Source organism: Kogia breviceps, chromosome 4, assembly GCF_026419965.1.
Source record: "Kogia breviceps isolate mKogBre1 chromosome 4, mKogBre1 haplotype 1, whole genome shotgun sequence".
NCBI classification, from domain to species: Eukaryota; Metazoa; Chordata; class Mammalia; order Artiodactyla; family Physeteridae; genus Kogia; species Kogia breviceps.
In genome coordinates, this window is record NC_081313.1 from 19599779 (window position 1) to 19620454 (window position 20676).

The window sequence follows — 20676 nt, forward strand, 5'->3', positions numbered from 1 at the left end:
ATAAATTAATGCCAAATATTTCAAAAGATACAGCGAAAGTAATAGTTTGTAATATTCTGTAAAAAAATAAACAGAGAGAAAATGGTTTTGGGTGGCCAACCTCTGGCAAAAACTGGTAAAAATGAGACTATTGAAAAAAATTAAGAGCAACAAACTGGTAGTTTTATTTAAACATGTCTTCTGTGTGCAAAATAGGGCTAGATGAAAATTTTTGTAACACTCTGGAGTCACTATACTTGCCTTGCTGCTGATATACTTTGCATTCAATAATTACTGTTTTGGATTTTATGTACATACTTGATCTTTAGTGCCATCAGAATTATGTTTTGTGTGAGCGCAATTCTCTTTTTTATATTTCCTGAGCAACTGTGTCATCCTGACTCTGCCATTAGGGGTCATCTCAACAGATATTTGGAGGTATTTGTTTAAGAAAAAGTTGGAAAATTACAGAATTGGGCCATTAACTCAAGAAGCTAGCAAAATAAGTGTATATCCCTTTAAAATAATAATGATAATAGCATAAAACAATGGAATGGAAAGCAAAGAGAAAATAGAGAAGATATATAACAGCAATTCTTTCAGAAAGGTACAAAACAAAAACATATCTAACTTGAAAAAGAAGAAACCAAAAAATATATATGAAAAAAATTACATTAGAAATGGCAAAGATTACTAATGTAATTTGTAACTAAGTCAAATATGTGGATTCTATGAAAATCTTTGTGCCAATAAATTTGAAATATATTAATACTACCAAGTAACCATAACAGAAAACAAAATTTTAATAAACCAATAACTCAAAATGTATATGGTAGACAGTAAATAGGGGTGAAGCATTCAGTGCTTCACTGTAATTATGATATTAATCATAGATTTTTCATAGATGTCTTTTATTGTGTTGATGAGTTTCTCTTCCATACCTAGTTTGCTGAGTATCTTTATGATGAAAGAGTACTGTGTTTTGTCAAATACTTTTTTCCAAATCTATTGAGATGATCATGTGATTTTTGCCCTTTATTTTGTTGGTATGATCTATTGCATTTGTTGATTTCTTTACACTAATCTTCAGTTCTAGGGATAATTCCCTCTTGGTCATGGTGCATAATCTCTTTTATATACTGCAAGATTCAGTTTGCTAGTATTTCGTTGAGACATTTTTTGTTTCTATGCATAGGAGATATCAGTCTGTAATTTTTTTTTTTTTTTGTCATGTCTTCCTCTAGTTATGGTATTAGGGTAATACTAGCCTCATAGAATGTGTTTGTAAATGTTCCTTCCTCGAATATTTTTCAGGAGAGTTTGTGAAGTATTGGTATTCTTTTTTTTTTTTTTTTTTTTTTGTGATATGCGGGCCTCTCACTGTTGTGGCCTCTCCCGTTGCGAAGCACAGGCTCCGGACGCACAGGCTCAGCGGCCATGGCTCACGGGCCCACCCGCTCCGCGGCATGTGGGATCTTCCCGGACCAGGGCACGAACCCCTGTCCCCTACATCGGCAGGCGGATTCTCAACCACTGCGCCACCAGGGAAGCCCAGTATTGGTATTCTTTAAATGTTTGGTAGAAATCACCAATGAAGCCATATAGGCTTGGGTTTTCGTTGTGGATAGTTTTGTTTCATTATTATTAATCTAATACCGATTAAATGCACTCTTTTGCAGGGGTTGTTCTTGAGACAAATCTCTGAGGTAGTTTTTGTTTTGTTTTTCCCACCCCAGGAAGGCTTTTCTTAGCTGTTTCTCCATATTTCTTTCTGGAAAATTACATGGGCTGTGGTTTAACCTGTATCTTCCGTGAAGCTCCCAACCTCTTCTTAGTTACATACCACCAAATTCTCTTTCATTTTTTACAGCACATTTAGACTTGAACTTCTCCACAATCTGTTTTAAATAAAGTCAATTGCTTTGGGAAATTTTCAAAGCTATCTTATTGCCTGGCTTTTCCCCTAGGAGAAACTTCTAAGCCATAGTTCTGGGGCTGTGGGCAGAAACAGTGACCTACTTCTCCTCAAGTGACATCCCTGCTTTAGGAGCAGGGCACTCAGTCGGTGTGTAGCCTCTGGCCTTTTCAGCTTGTGTTTGCCAGTATAGATGCTCTATCCAGCAAGCAAGGTGTAGGGATGTGGTGGTAGAAGCTCCAGTAGTCTTTATTCTCAACAGCTGTGCCTGAAGAGTGTGTGTGTGTGTGTGTGTGTGTGTGTGTGTGTGTGTATGTATTTTATGAATATATATGATAGATAATGGTATTTCAACTGTTCTAACATTTTATATGGGAATTCCATGTCCAGAAATGTACTGCGAGATGTTCTGTGGAGTGAAACAAGCAAAGGTGGTCAGATTTCAATAAAAAAACATTTGAAGTCTCTGGAAACTCTTCTAAGGTCATACAACAAATGAAGAAACGTATATTTTAGAAAATCTACTAAAACTTGGTAGGAACAGCAAAAGTCAGTGTAATATGAACCACAACTCCCTCCCCTCCCCAGCCCAACCCCCAAGTTCAGCTTGGCTGAATCTCCACTCCAGGCAGGTATACGCAGGATAATAGTGCTCTCTCTCCCCTATTTCTGATACTCTCTGGGAGGATTGGACTTATTATTAGATCTTTCTCTACATATTTTTGGTTCTGTTTTAATTAAAAACTAAATATGTTTTTTGCACTTTCTATACTTTAAAATCCATTACATTATTATATCTTTGTGTGTTTTACATTATATATATAATTATTCTTATAGAATACTGTATGTGTATATATTTTTGTATATACACATATACATATATATATATATAAAACCTGATTTGCATTCTCATTCCATATTTAATTTTTCATTTTAGATGTTTTTATTTTACTTTATTTTACACATGATTGTCTTGGTAATATTTTTATTTTGTGTCTCCTTTGAGTCAAATTGACAGTAGATAGAAAGTATTACCCTTAATGTGGTAAATTGCATTTTGCTGAGACACCAGCTTTAAAAATTAGGTCTCCCATTAGCAGTTAATGTGTGTGAAATACTTTCCCACAAGGTCTGGCAAGAGAAGGTCAATATACAGAAATGAGTTTTTGGCCATGATGATATGTTATACATCTTTAATACACTGACTAGTTGTTACTCTACAGCCTTTTCTGAAACTGACTTTCTATCACCTCCTATTCACTAGAATCATAGGTGATGAGTATGAGGTTCAGCCACTAGCAATGACTCTATGTATGAATTGAACTAAGGTAATAGTGATATTTGGAAATGCTATTCACTGAAGGTTCTATTAACTCTCCAAAATGTTCTTATTGATTTAATCATTAGTGGCTTTATTGCTTCTAAAAGTAAATTCTCTGTACAGCAAAAGAGGAAAAATTTAGTCAGATATTTGATGCGTTTTTCTACCTCCATTTTTTTCTAGAGAGTGTTGAGTGTTTTCAAATGCTTTCCTTTTACATAAGAAATAATTTTGAAAACAGAGACATCATTTGTTTATAAAATTCTATCTGAAGCACTATATATTGTATCACAGGGAAAACTTTGCAGACAAAAATTCCTCTCTGAAATGTACTTAAGGTTTTCATTCTTTTTAATTTATGAGATTACCTATGCTAACTTTAACTTTCAATAGTTGATAATGGCTTTAGTTGCATTTATAACTAAATAACTCATATCTCACAATTTTTAGAGGCAGGTAGGGCTAGCACATAAAACATTGTTACTAAGAGTTGTCTATTATATGTACCTACTTTGACTGATTTTCTCCCTCATCTCTACCTGTCAAAATTCTATATCTGGTGAAAGACAATGCTACTGAGTGAAAACTTATGCACATCCCTACCCCCCAGATTCATATGTTGAAGCCTTAATGTCCAATGTGATGATATTTGGAGGTTGGGCTCTTGTGAGTTAATTGGGTCATAAGGGTAGAGCCCTAATTATGGGATTAGTGCCCTTATAAGAAGAGACGTGAGAGAGATGATCTCTTTCTCTCCACCATGTGAAGACATAGCAAGATGGCCCTCTGCCAGCCAGAAATGAGCTCTCAACAGGTACTGAATAGGTCAGCACATTGATCTTGGACTCCCCAGCCTTCAGAACTATGAGAAATAAATGTCTGTTCTTTAAGCCACCCAGTTTATGGAATTCTGTTATAGCTGCCTGAGCAAAGTCAGACAACTTAAATATAATATCACAAGAAATCTTAACTAATTCTTTCTCAAATTAATCAAGAACATTGATCACATTCTTCCTTCTTTTGCATTTATTTGTAAACATGTCTCCTCTCTCTTACAAGGTGGTATATTATTTTATGTTGGGAAGCTTTTAACTGCCCTTTATTACACGAGTTCTAGAATAATGTTGTGCACATACTAGGTATAACAATTATGTTGTTGAATTTAATTAGGAAGAATAAATTAATTTCAATATGACTTATGTAAACAGATATTATAACAAAGTTAAATTCGGATTAGTTTTATTCCCTCTGTTTTTCCAGCTAGTTAAAAAATTTTAAAAGTTTTTTAAATGGTATATTTTAAATAAAGATAGAAAACATAGTATATTAGATTTCATTTTTGATAAGGGATCTGATGAAGAGAGTTGTTAATTCATGGTAGCTAGATGAAATATTCTCAAATATACTTTATTATATATAACTTATAATACATAAAAATGTTATAAAATATACAGGATTATAAAAATCTATGAAAGAGTTACCACATAACTTCTCATAATATTCTAAGGCTGCCCTTTAGGATGTCTGTCTTATGGCTTTCTCAATGGAAGAGACTATAATAAAGAAAGGGTGTACCGAATTTTCTTTCAGGAGCTCTAAGCCTTCAAGCATTTTAAGAGATTTATATTAAAGAAAATGTATGTCATACATATAAAAATGTAGATTATAAATTATATATCAAGATTAAGTATTCATACATATGAAGTATAAATGCAAATTTTGAGATTCCTGTCCAGTGAATTAATAGAAAATATGTATAGGAAAGCAAAATGAAATAGAAGATTGCTTAGCTAACATTTAATTTGAGCAAATAGTTTTAGTATGGTGATCTTATTGATCAATGTAAAAAATTATAACACATGCACATAGTTTGATTTTTCTTCTAAAAATCTACAGAAATGTGAAAGCATATGTTATATAACACCTCCTCTATACACACCTTTGGGTAATTCTCTTCCAATCTGACTCTGGGCTTGGCCATATGACTTTCCTTGTTCAATTGGTTATCTGCAAACATAAGGAAAACAGAGAAATGTAAAGTAATTGTATGTTGGGGCATTTCCTCTCTTGCTTATAGAATGTCTTCTTCTACCATGCGAACTAGCCACGGCAGATGAACTGAACAAGGAGAGACCAAGTAGAGAGTGGTTCCAGACATCCCTGTTACTCCACCTTTTTCAGCTGAGAACCCACATGTATGCATCAGATAAGTCAACCCCTACTAGGTCAACCAGCCCCAGGTTGGCCAACTCAGGCTAGAAGCATACACAGGCAACACACAGAAATATGAAAATGATAAATGCTTTTAGGGGGCAGGGCACTAGATTTTGCAGTGATTTGTTACAACTGATATTTACATTCCCCATCATTATTAATTTTATTCTGCCTAACTGTGTTCTACCTCGATTGTTATTTTGCATGATGTGACATAAACAGGACAAACACATAACCTAGATTCCAAGATCAGGCATTCCTGATATGGGTTGGCCAGAGACTAAATTAGTCACTTAGGCATCATTTATAATTTAACTGTAACTTTTATTTATTTATTTATTTTTTATTTATTTTATTTTTGGCTGCATTGGGTCTTCATTTCTGTGTACAGGCTTTCTCTAGTTACAGCAAGCGGGAGCTACTCTTTGTTGCAGTGCGCGGGCTTCTCATTGCAGTGTCTTCTCTTGTTACGGAGCCTGGGCTCTAGGTGTGCGGGCTTCAGTAGTTGTGGCACACAGGCTTAGTTGCTCCACGGCATGTGGGATCTTCCCGGACCAGGGTTTGAACCTGTGTCCCCTGCATTGGCAGGCAGACTCTTAACCACTGCACCACCAGGGAAGCCCTTAACTGTAACTTTTAGATTGTTGTTTTCTTTTTCTGTCAACATATAATCAGGCCAAAAAAGTCTGACCAGTTAAAATTTACCATTTGCTGAAAGCAGTACTGGGAGTGAATAAAAAAGACAGAAGTTGTTTCAGCAGCAACAACCCTAAAGTGACAGCAAGTGTTGACATTATTCATTCACAGCGGATCCCTTTCATACTGAGAGAATGTTTCCTAATCTGTCAATAAATACCATTTATTGTAACTGTTCATATGCAAACAGTTATTCTAACGGTGTGGATTTACAGTGCCATATTTAAGGAGCTAGCCATACAGAATGTATTAATATAAACTGGTTAAAAGTTATGATAAAACAATCTTTAAATTTTAAGTTGATACCATAATCAGATAACAGTTCCTTTGAGAGTCTCCATTCCTAAGAAGATATTTTTATCAATGGCACCATTAGCACATGAATATTATTAACAAAAAGACTATTGCTGAAAAGATTCTGGAGGAATGAATGCAGCAACAGAAAAGGTTCACTTGCAAAACAAAATGAAAGGCACTCTAGTTATTTTTAACCAAGAGATATTTTGATGCATGGAGCTGGATGCTTATACACTTTGCTTTCATTTCTAGATATTTTATTTATTTCTTTATCAAAATGATCTGTTCTTTTAAAAATGCGATCCCATTTTATTCCGGGGCGGGGAGAGGGACTTTTGTATAACTTAAAACTATATGTACTTATGCTATTTTCAGTTTGTTATTTAATTTTTATTTCTTTAATTAAAGTTTTCTGTGTTCTGTCTATAAGTTTTCATCACAATGCTGCTTTTTTTTTTTTTTTTTTTTTTTTTTTGTGGTACGCGGGCTTCTCACTGTCGTGGCCTCTCCCGTTGCGGAGCACAGGCTCCGGACGCGCAGGCCCATCGGCCATGGCTCACGGGCCCAGCCGCTCCGCGGCATGTGGGATCCTCCCAGACCGGGGAACGAACCCGTGTCCCCTGCATCGGCAGGCGGACTCTCAACCACTGCGCCACCAGGGAAGCCCCAATGCTGCTTTTTTTTTCTCTTGATATGTGTTATTTTTTTTTTAGCAAGTGTGGTTTACATGGATTTGTTTGGTTGCTTGACATTTGTTTTGATGGGGTCTTCTACATTTAATGGACAAATTTTTTTTTTTCCTATAGAGTAGATGTAGATTTTCTTTGTACTCTCACAGGAGATTTTTAACAACTCTGGACCACTTTTTGTTAATTTCTCATCATTTGAATCCTGCACCTGTGGATGGAATAAATTTTGCTTCACTACCTCCTGCACAGATTTGAGATTTTCACTCCACACAAAGGAAGTTTTTTAATCTTTTTTATTTTTTTTCTCGGAGTTCTGTGTGTATGCTATACCTTCTTCATTCTTCACCAGGTCCACTGAGTAGGGATATTTTCCTATTAAATGGATGGTAGTGCATTTTGGAGATCCAACTTTTATGGAGGATGTAATTTGTTGTTCTGTGACTTATCCTGACCATTGGCTGAATCTGTTGTCTCTGTGCTCAAAATTCCTACCCCCAGTTACCAGCTCATTGGCACCATGGTGTCAGCTTCTAGCTCATTCATCTCTGACTTCCCAATTTATTTGTATACCTAAAATTTTTAATTACAAATTATCTTAAATAGTATTTCTATTTGCTTGTGGATAGAGATGGCATGCTGCATCACTTTATTTTTCCATTTTACAGAAAATTATCTTACTTGCTCTGAAAATATTACGTAAATGTAAAACATGTAAATGCATAACATTTTTTCTAAATCCTCAGTGTATAATTTTTACACACAAATTATAAAACTCTATTTATAAATTTCCAATAGAATCAACACAAATCAAATAAATGCACATTAAAGAAATTCAAGTCTGTGTCTAGAGTGTTGAACAATCAATGACAATGTGTAATATATTAACCCTGACCTCAAAGTGATAAAGATAAATTAACCAAATATAGCAGATAAAACATAAACATAAATCAAAGTATTTTTATGTATACCTTTTGATCTTTACAACTTCTCAATGTGAACATTTTCAAATCATACAGCGTAAAATTTCAAAATTAGTCTTCTTCACAAGTCCATAGGCTGAATTGACCTTATTTGAACATTTTTTAGTAAAAGAAAATTATTCTGCCATGTTATACATTTTATTGTTGGTTAGCTCTCATTTTAGAATTCTCAGAATAAGTTTTTATACACCTCCCTACAACAGTCATCCTAATTCTGCCTTGTAGATAAAAAAGGAATGAGTCTGTTTCTTTCCCACATAAAGATCATTCAAAAATATGGAAAGAACTATCCTTATTCTAAATATTAAGTTCCCTAACCCTCTCATAATTCCTCAGATAAAATTGTTTCCAAAGTTTGATCCATCCGCTCACTTGTCCAGATTCTTGAGTTAATTTTAAATTTCAGTATCTAAAATTAATGCAGTACTCTGTAGGTAGCTCAATCTACACAGAAAGTAATTTTACCTCCTTTGAAGTAGACACTATTCTATCAAATTACATTAAATTTGCATTTTCTCTTTCAATGACTTTTCATTTGAACAAGCTGTCTTCACACAGGCCTTCTTATTCTCTCTTACTATTGATCCTAATGCTGAAATCCCTCTCTCACTCTCTGTCTCTGTCTAGTGCTTATATTGTGCTTCATCAGATGAAAGAATGAGTAAAACGTAATTTATTTCTTATAATTCTGGCTATCTTCTCTACTATGTCTTCCATTATATTTTTAATTGAACTTTTATTTGCAACCTTCTTCTACCTACTCTTAGCTTTTATTTTTTCAAAATGATTTAAACCTACTTAAAATCATTATTTCAATAAATATTATTTATTTTCTTTTACAGCTGCTGAAATTGATTTTGTAAGGATAATAATAAAGTAAAATAAAATGATACCATTACACTTATAATCCCATATTATTGGGCCAAAATTATGTCTAGAAGCTAGTTTTATGACCTCCTAATCTGCCCTTGCAATTATTTCAGTTTATTATTATTAATATTATTATTTTCACTACCATTACTAATTGTATTATCTTTATTAGGAAATATCTATAATTTTACCATGTTGGAAAAAGTTGTTATTTTGTTATACATTAAGTCTTTACATTTTTCCCCATTTAACATATGTCAAATAAACTACAGTTGAAGTTTTTCTCAGTAATAGATTATAAGTGGGACTAGATTATAATATAATAGATTATACTTGGGGACAACCTATGTCTTGATACATGATTTTTTTCACTTTATGTTATCTCACGCTCTTTTAGGTTTCAGTTCTATATAAATGCCTGATAAGTCCATATGTGAAAAAGACTCAAAATATGTATCTTTTGTTCATATATCCTGTAATAACCTGAATTTTTAGTTTTTCCTTCCTAAAAGTGCTAAATAGAGAGTAGTAATTAGATAGAAAACATTTTACTCAAGTAGATTACATTTCTATACAAAATATAGTCTCACATATGTGCTTTTTCTAAATCATGTTGACTCTAAGAAATTAAATCACAATTGAGATATGATTACATTTCTTGATGTGATTTTTGACAAAGGCTGTACAATGGAGTCATACTCTTCCCACAAGCTAGGATTTGGTATTTGCTGCATTTGTCTGGTTTCTTTCCACTGAAAGTAACAGAATACCAATACAACCAGAAGAAGGAACAGGAGACACAATGTTATTTTTTGTACATATTTAGAGTGCATTGTTGGATAAAGAGATGGAGTGATTCTAAGATTGCAAACAAATGTTACTAAAGAGGAATCTTAAAAAGCAGGCTGCAAGTTGACATTGTGCAGTGAAGGGCACTGTTGAGCTCTCCCTTGTTGAAATTCCACTACTGTTATACCCAAACATTACATTTTCTAGGTCTTCTTTGTAATCTTTTTACCATTTTAATCCATCTTCTCATTGTTTCCACTTCATTCTGGACTTGGTCCATTTCTTCTTTCAATCTAATATTATCCTAGAGTAATGCAGTTGATGCTCCACCCATATACTGATGAATCTTCATAGATGTTTAGATCCTTGAAAGCAGAGATGATTTCCTCTTAGTCTTTCCATCTCTCTTTCTTTGACTAGAATATTCTACTTGCTCAGTAATATTCATTAAATTAAACTACGTGGAATTGAAATCTAACTCATAGGCCCTTTTCTCTCCCTCTGCTTCAGACATACATTCAATTGTGTGTTGTACACATCCATATAAATATTCAACAGACATTTCAATCTAAACTTACTCAAAGCATCTACTTCTATCCAGTCTTTCAAATCACACTCCAGCCTTGTTATGCTTGCATTTCCTCTCTCAGTTAAATTTAACATCACCTGCACAATCATCCTTCATCCCTTGCTTATTTTCTGTACCTGATAAGACATCGATTCCTAGAAATTTTAATCCCTGTATCTGAAATACATTCCCCTTTCTGTTCACAGCTGTATCTATCATAATCAGACCCTGACATATTTCACACACAATTATCTCTAAATGATTTCCCAACCTCTAGTCCTAAATCGTCTTAAAATTCCCCAGCACGAGACTATCAGATCTTAAGTCCTGCCTTACTGTGTTGTATTAATACCAACTTTAACAAAATGTTAAATAACTAAATGAAATAACTAGGATAAGGTGAATTTACTCAGTTCACCATTACCTGTTTATTAATATGCTAAGAGTGTTGGCTCAGGGTTCAGGCTGCCTGGGTTTTCAATCCATCTCTTCTGCCATGAGCTTTGTGATGCTGTGCAAGTTACATGACTACTCCGAGCTTTGGTCTTCCCATCTGTAAAACTGGTATAATAATAGGACCACCTCATAGAGTTGTTTTGAGGATTTAATTCATGCTTCATGTAAAGTGCTTAGAAGAATGCAAACCACAAGAAAGCACTGAATAAATATTAGATTTTATGATAGTCACTCTTTGATTAGGTAGCCCTCTGACCTTTCTAACTTTTACTCATCTTCAAAGTCTCAGACATGTATTAATTTCACAAAGACTAAAAACGTTTGTATTCTCTACATGTAACATTATATAAACAGCGATATCTTTAAACAGCTGTCTATACTGTTGGAGGAACAGGGGATAAGTGTACTTAATCTCAGTGTTTCTCACACCAACAAGAGTGCCTAGGGAATTGTGGCTTTTTATTTAATGCTTCCTGAACAGAACTAAAATGATTTTATATTTCCCAGTCCTCAACAGCTTAAAGATAAAAATAGAGCCATGAAATAATCACTAACATTTTGAACTTCCAGTCTCACTTACTCTTCAAAAGTTCCAGCCTCTTTCAAGTCAATATGAAAAACAAGATATTATCTTTTCCTTTGAAAAATTGTTATTTTTAGATATTTAATGATATTGGCCACTTTCCTCTATCCATCTGTATCATTATCTGGTGGCATTTTCAGTCACTACAATTACCCAAAGTAACATCTACACTGCTGAAACCAATGTTACTGCAGATAAATTATGGAATTCACACTGAGTTTTTAATGTTTGATATAGAGAGTACTGATATTTCCCCCCAAAATGGTATATAATACTTGATCTTCTTGCCTTGTCAATTATTTGACATGAATATGCACTGACTGGTATTTTTCCTGACTTTGACATGTGTCTATAATTAGCTGTTGGCTAATATCAACAGAATTGATGCATATGTCAAAGTTTTGGTGTCCAATTTTTATTGAAGCTATTGCTGACACTGCTGCTAATGTTTTGAACTCATGATGCCATGGAAATTCTAGAAATTTTCCTTTCATTACTTTGTGTGTGTGTGTGTGTGCACGCATGCATGCTCATGTGAGTATGTGTGTGTAATTGCAACCCACATGCCATTTTACCACATTATGAATCATTGGGGACTGGGCAGAAAATAAATACATGAGAGGCCTGTAGCAATGATGCAAACATATTTATAACTTCTCCTAAAACCTGGTCCATGTTCCTTGAGCCAAATTGAAATATTTCACTCTATGTCTCCACAGTTCTTTATGCAAACACAGCATTGTTGTGTCAACCACCCGTTTCACTCAGGTGTGTGTTGATTGTATCTCAGAATAAATAAAACTTTTGTTTAGATGATAGACATTAATAATTAATAGATAACAGGTAATTAAAACTATCATATGTGTATTCCAAGCTCAATATTTAGCTAGAAATAGATTATTAAGAAATTAGAGATATGGTTATTGTACAAATTCTAAAAGCAAACCATGGCCTTTGTCAGTTTGTGAGACACAAAGAAATAAAGAATAATATTTATATAGAATTAACTTATATTTTGGAAGAAAGCAAATGTGTAAGATGTAGAATTAACAATTTAACATTGTCTATGATAAGAACTAAAACAATGAGTGCAGTAAGTGGTATAGAACTTGAGAAGGGGAAAATTTTTGAAGAGCATATATAAGTAATAATAGTATAATATATTGTATTCATAAATCTAGGAAAAAATATAATGCAATTATATAGAGCCTATAAACTATTGCTGTTTTATTCTGAGGAGCCCAATGCATTGTCAAAAATGATCCCAATTATTTTAAGTCAGAAACATTCATATTTTAACTAAGGAGAGAAAATATCTAACTTTCAAAGAAATATACATACTTCTAGTTAGCAATTATATCAGAATAAGTTAAAATTCACAAATTGTTTTCTGGTATAACAATTTTCAGACACATTCAAATACACTTTAATAGGAAGTGTTTCCAACTCATTCTAACTTTTTCATTTGCAAATAAATTTGAGTCTTTTCAGCCTTGACTTAAATTGTAGATAAAAGAGCTTTGTGCAGCATAGAATAAAGGGCTTTTAAGAGGTTTAGAATATTTACAGATCGAAAATATCTCATGCAAAACATTGCCATGTCCCCATCTCAAAAGCTAATCTCTCCCACTTGTACCCTGGGTCTGAGAACTCACATCAGCTCAAGATTTACCCGCTCCTTGAGCCCCTTTCCCTTCAGCTGTATTATTTCCATCAATAGGCAAATATGTTGTAGAATTCTTATCCTAAATCAACAACAAAAATCCTCCCATTACTTACATTCTGTTTTATATCCTACCTCATTTTTCAGCTCTTCTTGGGAGCTTTCCTTTGGTGTCAAAATGTTTAAAAAATAAGAGATAATTTCTTCCCTCACTAATGTATATTTTTTTAAAAAGAATTTTATTTCCTCCAGTTCTTCATTTACCACCCACTTATCAGCCCACTTCTATCTGGATTCCATTCCCGGAAGCTCACTGAAACTACTTTTTATAAGGATACTAGAGGAGTTTGAACTGGAGTTTGATACAGCTGATCACTCCTTCTCTGAAATTTACATGCTCCTGACTCTTAAATAGTTCGCTTCTCCTTCACAGTCTCCTTTGCTGATTCCTTCTCCCTTACTAAACCTCTAAATGATAGACTCTTTCAGATCTTACACTCTTCCTGATGTCTTCTCTTTCTCTGCTCTTTCTAGTTTATCTCATAATCCCCATGGTGTAGCTTCTACAGGTGTGCTGTCAACTCTCATATCTATATTTCCAGAGAGACTTCTCCACTAAGTGCCAGACTTACATATCCAATTTCCTCCCTGACATCTCAACCTGAATGTCTTACCAACATTTCCAATTTAAAATGTTCAAAACATGAAATGAAATGAAACCTGGTTCTCACCTACAGCCCAAGGCTTCCCTATCTCAGAAAATGAAATTACAATATACCCAATAGGTCACATCAAAAACTCTGAGTCAAAACTGATTTCTCCCGTACCCATACTCTCTATATCTAATCTGTTCTTCCTCTAAGATAGATCATCACCCTCCCCACCTCTCCATATTCCTCTATTATAAATAATCTATTATAGTGACTTGTAGAATTATAGTCTCATTCAGTTACATTGTGATGTTTATAAATATAGGCCCATGTAATCTTCATAATAATCATGTGATATGGAGTAGAGAGAAAATGGACTCTTATTCAAGGTAATTAATTTGACCAAGTTCCCACAGTAAGTGGTAGTGGTGCAGATGAAACACAAAACTAGCGTTTACAAGTATGTGAACAAATGATAACTAACATTTGATTACCTGCTGTGTGTTAAGCATTTTCCATATTTTGTCTCATTTAGTGCTTAGAAAAAGAAGGTATAATTGTTATCATTTTTTAAAATTCAGATGCATTACAAAAAAACAAAGAAAAAACAAAACATTGTCATAAGTGTAAAGAATTCAGTACCATATGGATTAATTTTCCTTTAAAATACAAACTGAATATGGAACTTTGAGAAAAGCCACTTAGAATAAAAGTAGATCCCAAAATATTAAAAAGTATTTTCAAATACTTCCATATGTTGCTTTTAATGACTTAAATGGATTCATCTAAACATGTATTTTATTTTAATGTCTCTTAGTCACAAATGATAATTTCTTTTTATAATATAAATAATGTGTTTCTCAAATAATTACTATCAATTTTGCAAATATTTTTGTCTAAAATTTGCATAAACATTTCCCACAAGCCTTGATTATTTTCCAAATGTCTAAATACAAAGACTAAGTGAAAACAAAACATTAAAACAAAAAAACAAAAGATTAAACACAGATAGAAAGCAATGTGCTAGGATGGTTTATTTTCGGTTAATAAAAGCATAGTGGCAGGCCATTCTACCTTGTTCTGTTGATTTTTTTCTTCCTTTATATCCTCCCATCACCTCCTTAAAATATGTCTCTCCAATCTATATTGAATGTACTCATATTTCTTTAATATTAGGGAAAATGTGCTTGCCACCAACCAGATGCACTACTCAGCTATATTCAAGCTCTGTACTTTATCTTCCCACATTCTCCACAAAGAAATATCTTGAAAGAGTAAACCACAGCTATTGTCCATACTTTCTCTGTATTCCAATTTAATTTCACTTCTGCCCCATATGCCCCTCCTAAATTTAAATATAAAAATAATTTCAAAAACAAATCACTTTTATAAATGATTTACAAATGTGTTTATTATTACTGGCCATTCTTTTATTCTTAAGATGCTATCATCTACACCTATTCCTAAGGAATAGCAATTCTTAAGTTTTGATTCTAACTCTCTTCCATTTTCTACTGTGCTCTCCCACAGCGGTCTCATCCACCATTGTATTGTCAAAAGTCATCTGTGTAATATGATTTGTAAATCAATGTTTCTTGACTAGATTTTATTCTTGAGTTTTTCTCGTATAACCAGTTCATAATTAGTATATACATTTAGATATCTCCAGAAGCATCTTGAAATAAAAATTACTAAAACTGAATTCTGATCTCCACATCTAGAAAAGTAAGCATTTGATGCATATATTATTTTCCATCATTTGTGTCCCAACACCTAACATTGACTCTGACATGTTTTTTACTTGTCAACAGTTAGTGGTAAAATTTTAAGTTATAATTAGAAATTTTACTATTAAGCAATTAAATATTTATGTTTATAGATATACACTGTATTGTATTCTCAAATATTTGTGTGCATCTTATGTTAACTGCTCTTATTATGAAAGGAAAAAGTATCAAGCAAACAAAACATACACAAAAGGGATGGGAGGAAACTTTCAGAGATGATGGGTGAGTTTACAGCATCAATAGTGATGATGGTATCATGGGTGTATGCTTATTTCCAGACACATCAAGTATATACTAAATATCTACAACTTTTTTATGTCAGTCAACCTCAATAAACCAGTTCAAAAAAAAGGAGTTATCTTCAGTTTTAGTTTACTATGCCCAGTTTTGAGAAGTATACTCTGAATGATTTTTAAATGTAATTTGAAGGCATCTGGTCCATGTGGGTTAGCTGGTCCTCTAAGAAAGTCTACAAAATGTAATCTGATCCATAGTTATGGCATTAATGGAAATACAGTCCAGAGTAAACTGTTAGTAATTCATATATATTACTTCAAAGGTTTGGGGGGGGAAAATTTTAATTCATATGTTCTACCTATAACCAACCACAATTTATTCTACTATTGCAATATGAATTCTTAGAGTGTACATGTACTTTAATCTTGGATTATTAGAGTTTTATGAACTATTTTTATCATGGCATTCATGCCATAATATTAGATTTTTCTAAGGACACCTTAACTTGGGGGCATAATATGTCTCATCTTACCATTTTTTCAAGTCATTTAAAAAGAGAAATTTTATGGTAATATAATTAGGAAAAAATAATAAGCCAAGTCTACTAGCTCATAGTAATATAAAGAGGAGTGAATGAAGCATTTTCAAGGAAACTTGTCATATCAGTACTATTTGGACCTGTTCTTCCTCTGGCCATATTGGCTATCACTTTATTGATTTAATACAGATTTTAAAAAACTATTGATACACCATCCTAAATTATAAATTAATAAACTATATATCAGATCATTTGGCTGAAAATAGATTTTCCATGAAAATTTTGTGATAAACTTCTCCATAGTTTATTATATATGGCATTCCTCCATGTGTTACCATAAAATAGCCCCCAGATAACAGCAAAGACAGAAGCTGTGAGCAGAAACACACACACACACACACACACACACACACACACACACACAATAATTTATTAGGTTAGGAAAGTGTTTAAAAAAACTGGAAAAAATATGTGCTATTCTTTAGCAGGAAAACTGTCAACTTGACATCTCAATCTTGTCAGAAAATATATATTAAAATTTTCACTATCAACTGTGTTACAGCTTTAATTTGTAGAACTTGAGTGGAGAGGTGGAGAAGAATAATATGAGCCTATTTCTATCTCTTCAGTGCTGAGGAAGGCATACATGAGTTTTACCTATGTTCAGAAGAAACCGAAATTGTTCATCAAGCTTAAATTCAACTGTAAATAAGGAAAGAACAAAGCAATAGTGAACTGTAAGACATCACTGCAAAATTTCAATTGTGAATCATTTAAGGACTTACAACATTTATGTTGTTTTGATTTTTGTTTTGGATACAAAATTTATGTTACTTTGATTTTTGTTTTGGATTTTACAATCAGCCAAACAGTTTGACTAAATTAAATAACAGGTCTCATTTGCAAGTTTCAAAATAATTAAGATACCTCTCTGAAAATTGATTTATACCACCCTAAAAATTTGTTGTCCATGGTTACTTACACAAGTTTGGATAAAGTTTACTTATTTAACTTCTAACAGGACACCTGTGAAATGTATGAGTTCTAAACTTCTTTAATGATCTGTACATAGAAGTTTTTTTGGGAGTCACTAATCAGAGCATCTCCTTTAGCCTTGAGTTGTGAAAATATTCAGTGATAAACAATTTTCTGGAAACATAGTAGTTGACCAATTCAGATAATTATTTTAAAAGCGTTTCTTTAAAAAAAAGCTGCAGTGGGCTCAGTTAAGCTTTAATATGGGCTATTTACCACACTATGATGTTTGAATTTGATTATTAATGTGTTAAGTACAGTTTTAGAATTTTGTTTACCTAAAAACAAGGCAGAAGTAAATATGAAAGAATTTGAAAAGTGAATCTGCAGATAGCCATAAATTTTTTATCTATAAGTATTGGCAAACATGTGAAAACTCATGAGATCAGTTGTTACTACACATTTCATTTATCAGAAATAGACTAAATTTTCTTCCAATGTCAATTAACTCACTCTGTTCCTTCAAAAAGAAATTCAAATCAGCAAATAAACACAAAGAAAATAAAAATATACCAAAATTAATGAACAAAATATCCCTATCAGAAATCTTTTACAGTGTAGCCTCCAACATTATTGCCTCTTTGCTACTATAAACACAAAGAAATACTAGATTACAACATAAATAATGGCCAAAAGAAAAGAAAAAGAAAAGAAATAAAATATTGCCCTAGGGAAAAAAAAAACACATAACTCAACTATACCTATAGAATTAAGTTGATCAGTTATTGATTAGAAATTGATTGGAAGTTGCTGAGCATATAGACTCATTTGTGAACATAGAACAGATGTTCAAAAGCTCAGTTGCATTCTCATCATTTTATTGATTTCGGTTTTTAGAAAGTTTTTTTAATTTAAGACACTACTTGTTTTTTTTTCAGGGTATCACTGGGAGTTTTAAAGCTAGCTGTTTATTTATTTATATCATCTAAAGTCCATAGTTTACATTAGGGTTCACTTTTTTTTAACATCTTTATTGGAGTATAATTGCTTTACAGTGGTGTGTTAGTTTCTGCTTTATGACAAAGTGAATCAGCTATACATAGACATATATCCTTATATCTCCTCCCTCTTGCGTCTCCCTCCCACATTCTGTATCCCACCCCTCTAGGTGGTCACAAAGCACCGAGCTGATCTCCCTGTGCTGCGTGGCTTCTTCCCAGTAACTATTTTCTATATGATAGTGTATATATGTCCATGCCAGTCTCTCTTTTTGTAAGACACTACTTTTTGACGAGTAGTGAGAAGAGTCGTCTAAAACTACAAAGAGCAATCCCAGATTGATAAATAATTTGATATATCGTTTGAAGGTAAATCACTTAAACTAAAATAAATAAGTTTATAAATAAATAAACAATAAATAATAGAAAACATTACTACTTCACTTCTGGAGTGCCAAGTGACTGTACCATCTTGCATTCCCACCAGCAGTTTATGAGAGTTCCTGTTCCACATACTTCCCAGCATTTAGTGCTGACAATGTTCTGGATTTTGTCCATTCTAAGAGGTGTGTAGTGGTATCTTGTTTGTTTTGCACTTTCCTGAGGATGTATGATGTGGAGCATCTTTTCACATGATTATTTGCCATCTGTGTATCTTCTTTGATGAAGTTTCTGTTAAGCACCATTGTTTGATCAGGTTGTTTGTTTTCTCATTGTTGAATTTTAAGAGTTCTACCCGTTTTGGATAATAGTCTTTTTTCAGATGTGTCTTTGGCAAATGTTTTCTCTGTCTGTGGCTTCTTTTCTTATTCTCTTGACATTGTCTTTTGTAGAGAACTAAATTTTTAATTATTTTTTGAATTTTATTTTTTTTATTTTTTATATAGCAGGTTCTTAATAGTTATCTATTTTATACATATTAGTGTATATATGTCAATCCCAATCTCCCAATAAATTTTTAGTTTTAATGAAGTCCAGTTTATTGATTTTTTTCATGAATCATGCCTTTGGTATTCTATCTAAAATGTCATCATCATACCCAAGATCATCTATGCTTTCTCCGATGTTATATTCTAGAAGTTTTGTACTTTAGTGTTTTACATTATGTCTCCAATCCGTTTTGAGTTGATTTTTGTGTAAAGTATAAGGTCTGTGTCTAGATTCAGTTTTTTGAATGTGGTTGTCCTGTTATTCCAGCACCATTTGTCGAAAAGACTATCTTTTTTCCCATGTATTGCTTTGTTCCTTTGTCAAAGATCAGACGACTATATTTTTGTGGCCTATTCCTGGGCTCTCCATTCTGTTCCAATGATCAATTTGTCTGTTCTTTCACTAAAATCACACTACTTGATTACTGTAGCTTTATATTAGTGTTGACATTGACTGGTGTCAGTCTTGCAACTTTATTCTTCTCCTTCAACTAAGAAACCTCTTGATAAATACAACTTTGTAAATTTATCTCATAAGAAGACTTGAAGAAAAATTAACAATCTTAATATATGGTCATTTTTGTGGAAGAGGCTAGCAGATATTCATCATCATAAGGATTAAGAACAGAACACCACATTTCAGCCTGGTTCCTTCTGAGAATTTGAGAGGAAAATAATTGTGCTAGAACAACTACAAGTTAAAATCTCTCAGGTAGCTTTGAGAAATTCTAGTCCAAACATAATGAAGGACTTAATATAATAAATGCTAAATATGCCTATAAGGATAAATAGGGAAATAAAATAGGGGAAAATACACTATGATGATATACTTAGAAACCAGTGAAATGCATGGAAAGTAACAGGAGTCACATTTTGAAAATGAAAAATGCAATACTAATCATTCTAGGCCTTATACCAACGAATACTTATCAGCTTTACTTAGTAAGATAGTGGGTTTGCAAGGACACAGTATCTGATCTCTTGTGAGAAGAGATTTATAAAGATTTATTCTAACCTCAACTGACTGAAAATTTAGTCAGTACAACTTTATTCTCATGTTTGGACACAAGTTTAGAGAAGTTAAACTCTCAGCACATGGTTAACAGGTGATATGATTCTGCCTTAGGGGATTCAACTAAGGGACAAGTGCCAAGATTCCTGTTAAAGACTATAGTATAGTTTTTGTTTATTCATTTGTCTGCCCTGCTTGGTTCAATTTTGAGCCCCTGACTAGAGGCCAGGTCAGTTCCCCTTGTGGAGCAATTGATTAAGTCCAAACCCCAAGCACTTCCTTTACTGGCATTTCATGCACTGGGACCCCTGTGTACCAGCCCAGGAAGCAGGCACCATATAACTAAGAGCAATTCCCGTGCCCCAGGGCCATCAAAATTATTCAAATTAACCACTCTACAGAGAGCCTGGGAAACCTAGCTAAATGCACATTGCTAGCTACAGAAACTACCCCTATAGTTCCAGCTTGCTGTTACCCTTTCCAGAGGCAGCCCCCTGTGCAGTCCAGCCTGGCAATCTGTTCTTTGGCAG